Raw genomic sequence first — 8199 nt, forward strand, 5'->3', positions numbered from 1 at the left:
CACTTTCCTCATATCTACATACTAACCTAATTAACTTTCATGCATACATAAAATTCTAGATTTAGGGGCTGTTTGGCTAAGCTTTTCAAAATGACTTATTTGCTTATTTGCTTTTCTAAAAAGCAAATAAGTCAATAAGCTGTTTTGAAAAGCTTTAAAATGGAGCTTTTCAAAATGACTTATTTGCTTATTTGCTTTTCAGAAGGCAAATAAGCAAATAAGTCATTTTGAAAAGCTTAGCCAAACAGCCCCTTACTAAAATTTATAAAACTTTAAAAATGGTAAAATTCTATATTTACCATTTCTTTTCATCAAAATGTAGCGCCTATAACATTATATTATGACATACGAAATTTGGGGTGTTACACGAAAATCGCACTATAATGTAGTGATTATTGAGATAGAAAGTGAAGAAATGGTTGAAGATAGTGGGTTTTGAAAATTGTGGGTTTTGATGTTACTGGGAAGAAGAAGAAAAGGATAAGATTGACTAAAATACCCTTACTCTTTATTTTAAATTTTGCCACATGTCCTAATCCTATTGCTTCCTATACTTCCTACCCAAAATAAACTTCCTATTTGATCCTCACCCATATATAACATCTAACGATTAATTAACAGTGTATTTGAGTATATAACTACGAAGATTTGAATATACGATGGTTGAATAAATCTGTTTTTTTATCACAAATGTAAAAGCCCATCAAAGTTCGATTGATTATTCGATTTGATCATTTTGCTTTAAGTCTCGAGTGACCCAAGTTTTTGGGTTGGCCTTTTAGGCTCAAGTTCTTTGATGGGCTTTGTTGGGCCTTTTAAACAGATCTAAAAACAGACTTTGAGAGTTCACATAATCTTTTTTTCTATTTTACGCGAATGCATTTTTGTAGCAAGCATTGTAAAACTTAAAATAGGAAAACTATAAAAGAAGCTATAAGGTTACTAGAAAATAATTTTCTATAAAATGATTAAAAAAACTGAATTATTATTTTTTTTTTCTTCAAATTCTATGACAACAGATATTTAATAAAATTTAAAACTATGTTAATTTTATCATATAAAATATAAAAGTAAAAAATAATAAGAGACAGCAGAAAAGCAAGAAAGTTCAAATCTAAGCCCCACATAAGAATATGATCAACACCCAGCCACATAAAGAATATGATCAACACCCAGCTCTTCATGGTTTGATTTTGTAACAGTGAAAAGTGATTGAGAATTTCCTTTTTAGTAAAATCATTTTGATAGAACTTGATCATGAGGTGCCTCAAATGGTCTTTATTTGATAGCGCGGAAAGTAACTAAATGGCAAAGTAGATAAATACAATTTTTTTATTTAACATCATAGCTCGTTGATGGGAGTTTTGACCACCAACAAATAAGCATTCAGACGGCTGGCGTAAAAGGCCAGAAACCCTTTACAATGGGATTGCTACCAATCTACCCTCATGTCAACCTATTCGACACCAAGACTATATTGATGTTTACTTGGTTATTTAAAAAAACATCTTGAAACCACAAGTTAGTGGAATGAGAATTCAACCTTTATCAACTCTTACCAAATGTCCAAATTGTTAGGGTACATTAGAGGTGTACAAAAAAACTGGTTTTAGAACTGAAACCGGAAAAAAAAACCGAAACTGGTTCTTTTTTTTAACCGGTTTCTTTTATAACCGGTTTTTTTTAACCGGATTTTTTTAACCGCCGGTTTTTATACCGGTTACTATTCTTGACTTCAAAAACCGGTTATTAACCGAACCGGTTATTAAAAAACCGGTAAAAAACCGTTTTTTTTTTGGGAAAAACCGGTTAAAAACCGGTCCCAACCGGTTTATTGTTTTGGACCTCAAAAACCGGTTAGTAACCGGAACCGGTTATAAAAAAAACCGGTTTTTATTTTGGGTGAAAAAACCAGTTATTTTTTAAACCGGTTTTTTAATAACCGATTAACCGATTTGTACACCTCTAGGGTACATGCATGATTATTACAGATAACATCTTGCAAATCTACAGAAGTCACAAAAAATTAATCAAGATCATGATCAAAGATCATATGAGTTGTTTTCTCTAATTAAATAAGAGGTTGATATTGATACACCCTCTTACTCTATCTCTCTATACATACACACATATAGAGAGAAATAGAGTGAGAGAGGAGTGCACCAATGGTGTTCATAAGAATGTTGTTTATCTCGAGTAAGTTAATTCCCATATTATAAATTAGGAACTCTTTGTTGTATTGTGGTTTGTACCCCAAGCTTGGGGAGTATTTTAAAAAAAAAGTTTGATTTTTCATTTTTAACCCAAATATTTGCATAGTTTGTATTTTAGCCTCTTTTAACTTTTACTTTTAACCCAAAGTTTTCAATCTTTTATAATTTAACACAACACTTAATTATTTACAACTTTGGTCCCCCATACTTTTTTGTCTTTCGCAAGTTTTACGTTTCGTTCTAAATTTTGCGAGTTAACACGTCGTAGCGTGCATGTGAGGAAAAAATATTTGACAAACCCGTCGCAACGTGTCCATTTTTTTCCCTTTTGACAAGTTCGCTGCAATGAGCGGGTCCTATATCGACTAAGTTATTATTTTCTACGTTTTACGTTTCTGTTTAATTTCTCCGCATTAACACACTGTAACGGGTGTGCGTGGTTCAACGATTTTAAATCTGCTTTTCGTTCAGTGTAATTTTTCCCATTTTATCTCTTTTATTTTTACGATGTTGAGAGTCGATGCCGTTGTGGCATTGGTGCTACTTGGCACGGTTTACGAACGTTTTAAACCTATGAAATTTTTTACTAATATTTTGTTTCAGTTTGCCCCTATACTTCCTTTACTTAAAAACTATTTTTTACGTGCATATTTTATGTACGGGTAGGTATAAATATGATTTTTTCTACATTCCGACGTAAACTTTTTTTATAGATGAGTCAGGTCAAATAATACGTTTTCGTTTAAAGAAACCATTTTTACGTGCATATTTTTATGTACGCTTTGGTATAAATTCAAGTTGTTTTACGTTTTGACGTAAACTTTTTTGGGAAATGATTTAGGTCAAATATAATATTTTCGTGTTTATTTTATTTATGTTTCGTAAAGTTTGTTTCGAATCGAGTGGAGTCAAATTATGATTTTTTTTCTCTCTTTTTTTCGAAAGCTCTAATTAATCCCTTTCGATTACATGTGCAGATTTTCCTTCATACCCGTTACGTTTTCTATGTATGAGTTGGGTCACATATAATACGTTATGGTCGTTCGATATGAATTTGATTTACTTTACATTTGATCCAATCACAATGCTTATACAGGTTACATTGAGTTCAACTGGATACGTCGAAAATATGTTTTCATATAGTTAATGCATCATATAACGTTTGGACCAATCCATTCAATGTTTACGATGTACCCGCGCCGCAACGCGGGCGATTCTTAATCCTAGTTAGGATTAATTAGTAAAAGATTTCTGTATGTATAGAGCTTACGTGTACAAATACATATATGCGTGGTTGCAAAAGTCGTTAGGCGCTCTGTAGTCGGATTTGAGAGTACTCGGGAAGTAGGCAGAGATTACTCGGGGAGTTATCGACCTTGGCGATCAGTACTCAGGGATTACTTGGAGACTAGGCGGGACTTTTACAGCCATGCATATATGTATGGATGTAATGAATGCATACTTATTTGTGTGTATCACTTATCTGAAATAACATCTAAAAAATATCCCAGACAATAAATCAAAAATTTTGTGGCCCGTCTTTGGGGTCAAGAATAATAAAAAAATATAATATGATTTACTTTGATCATGATATGATTTGAAATTACGGAGCAGGATCAAATACAAACCACATTTAGCATACAAACTGTAAGAACCATTTAAAAAGTGTCACGTTACATCAAACCAATTATATCGAAATGATAAAATAATATCCTTAATAATATCAATTATATTGAATCCCCTATAAATATCCTAACAAACAATTAATTCTTTATTTGGAACTTTCTTTTATTTTCAATGTGCTGATTAAGAAAAGTGCTGGTATCATTCAAATATGTGCTAAAATCAATTATCTTGATTAATTTTCATGTGCTAATATAATTCAAAAGTGCTACCTTTATGTATGTATTGTTTTAGTATGTGCTAATTTAACTTTTTTAAGTGCTAAGATCTGTTCTTACGGTTTGTAGGATAAATATGGTTTGTACTGGAACCAACCCCTTGAAATTACATCAAGATAGAAGGTAAACAGACAACATGCTGCGCCGCTACCCCTTTTTTAAATAGCAAAACTAAGTTTTTTAAAAATTAGATTCATAGATCTCGAGGTTATAACTTGATTTTGTTAATAAATATCAAGTGATGTTTATTTTCAAAATAGAAAATATACCATCAACATATAAAAAGATGTTGACCGTTTTTTTTTTTCATTTTGGATTGGAAGTAAAATGAAAAGATCAATCTTTTGTGACTTTCTCTTTATTTATCTTAAACTAGTATTAAGCCCCGCGTTGTGGCGGGGTGTAAAATCATCCCAAGTAGCATCAATGTCATACCACTGTCAGCGACTACCAACACTGGAAAAACTCGTAAAAACAAAATAAATAAAAAAAAGGAAAAATAAAATCAAACAAAACGCAAATGTAAAATCGTTGAACCACACACACCCGTTGCGGCGTGTTAATGCAAAGAAATTAGTCCAAAATGTAAAACCAACACTGGAAAAGCTCGTAAAAACAAAAAAAAAATTAAAAAAGAAAAAAAATAAAACCGAACGAAAAGCAAACGTAAAATCGTTGAACCACACACCCCCGTTATGGCGTGAAAATTAAAAGAAATTAGTCCAAAATGTAAAAGATGAGAAGTTTTGGATTAGAAGTGATAAATCACTTTTTTAAATCCCTTAAGCATAGGGTACATGCTATGAAGCACAAAAAAATATATAAATTAATAGTATGGAAATTAAAATTTTGGTTACATTTTTATACTTAATAAATCTGTTTTTTTTTATTTTTTTCATATTTTATGATAATATCATTAAATAATCAAAAATCTATAATACTATATAAAGCAAATCAGATAGACAAAAATGCAATTTTACCGTATATACAAGTTTTGATACAGTATGTACAAATAAGTCCAAGCAGATAGAATAGGAAATGGAATAACTTTTTAAGACGCTTCAAGGGTAAACTGGAGGCGTTTAAGATCCAGAATCCCAACAGTCAAAACCGTCGGAGTGTAAGAGGATGCTTCGTCTGGCAGTCCTTCAATCGCATGACCTCCCCTTCAAGAAACCATCACTCTCCGGTTTCTGTTTGCTTTTGTTTTCTTCAATCCCACAATTGAAACGGCCAATTGAAATTTACAGATCACAACTCAAACCAGACGATCACATCTATGAGGTTTCCCCTTTCTAGTTCTGATGAAGATGGTGGTGCCAGGAAGAGGATTGCGCCTATATTACCAGTATCATCTCTTTCACAAAACCTCATCAAACCCAATTTTTCCTTCACATCGAGCTTTATACTCTGGTAAGGTATTCACTACCTGATTTACTTCATTGTTCTGTTGTTCTTCTGAATGATTCGAATCTAAGATACATGTTATTTTTTGTATTGTTTGAGACTTGCGGGTGTAACCTAATTTGAACGAATTGTAGATGTTGCGTAATAAAGTTTTTGTATTACAATCACCCAATGACTATATTTTGGTGTTCTGCAATTGCTTCATCGTTCCATTAGATGATTCTGGGAAGATTCTTGTTGATGTTGGTACGGGCCATTTCATTGAGGTTTGCGTTATTTTTTTTTCCTGTTTAACATTTTTGGTTTGTGTTGCTTTTATAAGTTAACTACATTTTCTTTTTAGAATTAGGGTTTGTATATGGTGGACAGTAAGTATAAACGGGTTAATGTAAGTCTCCAGTGAACTAATTGACGTGTGGATGGTGTCGATTAAAGGCTTGGATTGTGGTTGTTCACATTGTGGTCACTGCTTCTCCGATTGTAGGGCGGTGGTGGTGCAATCGGATGGTCATGCTGACTCTAAGGGTGGTAATTATTCCACCGATCCATCAACGGTGTGCCATTGTTTTATATTTTGTCACATATTGCAAGTTTGAATTCGTGTTATAATTTATGTTGCTGAAAGGCTTTTATATATGTCTTATTATATTATTTTGGATGCTCTGTTTCCCATATAGTCACTATAGGGTAATATACCGTTTGGTACAATGAAATCAGGGAAGGAAGAAATGAACCTTGGTGACATTTCAGTTGCTTGAAAAGCTAAAAAAGGAAGTCGTGAAAGTCATTTTATTCATTGTTAAGAGGAATACATCATTAAGTTGAAGGTATGAGATCGGGATTTCAGGTTTTTCGCAGCTCTATTAATAGTGTGCAGAATAAACTTTTATTGGGAAGGGGGTAAATTGCCAAAAAAATTAACACACCTTAGGGGCATTATAGGGAATTTATCCATGGAATTTTAGAACCTCATATTTATGTCAGCGACTTGAACTGTACATTTACATATTCAGAGAAGAGAGAGAGAGAGAGAAAGAGAACCAGAGAAGACAGAGAGAGCAGCGCGGGTTAGAGAATGAAAAAGCGATGGGAGAGAAAATGTGAAAGAGAGAGGAAGATAGACAATGGAGAAGGGGAGACCAGGCATAGCCTCTGGTCGACCACCTTAAAAGGAATATCTAATAATTTTTATATACCCATCTCTAATAACGGGTCGGTCCTACTTTTGCCACTATCTTCATCTGCTTTAAATGCCTTTTTCAATCTCAAACATAATCAGTGCATGCTTTTCTTTTTATGTGAATGCTTATACACGTTTTGATTATCAATACTTGTTTTTTTCATATATTTTTTTGTATTTTATGTCATGCGTCAACTTATATCTTTGTTATTCTTTGTTTTTTTTTTCATACTGTATGCCCGTTGAACCATGCTGGTGCCAATTCTTCTTGGTCGTATATTGCAGATGCATTAGTCTCTTTTTATGTAATTTTGCAATCTTGACTTTTCTGTTTTATTTTCAGGTGGTTAATGATTTATTAAATCCTATCTGTTAAAATGCCTTTTGAAGGTTCACAAAGGCAAATATAGCCAAATTCATTTGATTGCTTCACTAACTGTTGGATTGAGTCGCTACCATGACGAGTTTGCAGTTGCTGTAGTCGACGAGTGTCACACCTCGATATTTCCACGTATTACCGGTGGGCCCGGTGGGGAGTATCGTGACGTAGTTGATATCATCATAGTCAAGCAACACAATTTAAATGCACAGCGGAAGAAAAGATGAATCACATTACATACCGAATAAAAAATAATATCAAAGTATTACAACCGGACTGTAAAGGATCCACAGGCGGATCAAAAGATAAAAGATCATTTTTCAACAGACTTTAACATCTAAAGCTTGCAAGACTTGGTTAATGATGCCAGGAGTAGCCAGCCTATTTCGTCTAGTACCTGCACTTAGCCTTTTTGGAAAATACGTCAGTTTACACTGGTAAATACAATTAACCGACTCATTTTGAAAAGAGTTTAAGAAAATTGGTTTGAATGCTCAAGGCACAAAATATCTTTTATAACTTGGGACAATTATTTAAAAATAATCTTGTATACAGTTTTACTTATTTGTCGTCCGTTAGAGCCGGTTAGAAGAGCCGGACAAGATTAATTGACACGCCACAGGTATAATGCCCACAAGGTTGATTCCTTTAAGTGGGTTACCAGTTTTTACATATGCAACTGTCAGGTGTATGCCTACACCCCGCGCTTAAGTCGTGGCCATTTCATGAATGATGCCAAGGATATCTGGGACATGGTCATTAACCCCAAAGGCCATACACCCAATAATACAGATTAAAACGGGTTATGTAAATACATTAATCACAATCCGATTTAAATGACTACACACCCGAGCAAGCGGTATTATTATAATACCGTATCCCAAGCCCGTATAGTGAAAATAAGTTAAAAGTATTTACCTGAGCAAGTATATATCACCAACAGCGAGTGCAAGTAGCTTTTACCGGGCTCCTAATCTGGAACGAAGGTTTTTAATAACCTATTAGATTCCTAAAGGGTCTTAATTAAGTCTAGACTTAGACCGGTTAGTTTTAAAGAAAGATACGGTTCAAAACGCACGATTTAGCGAAGACCGGATTAGAATGTGTTTTAGGCGCGAC

This window comes from Helianthus annuus, chromosome 6 (assembly GCF_002127325.2).
Source record: "Helianthus annuus cultivar XRQ/B chromosome 6, HanXRQr2.0-SUNRISE, whole genome shotgun sequence".
Taxonomy (NCBI): Eukaryota; Viridiplantae; Streptophyta; class Magnoliopsida; order Asterales; family Asteraceae; genus Helianthus; species Helianthus annuus.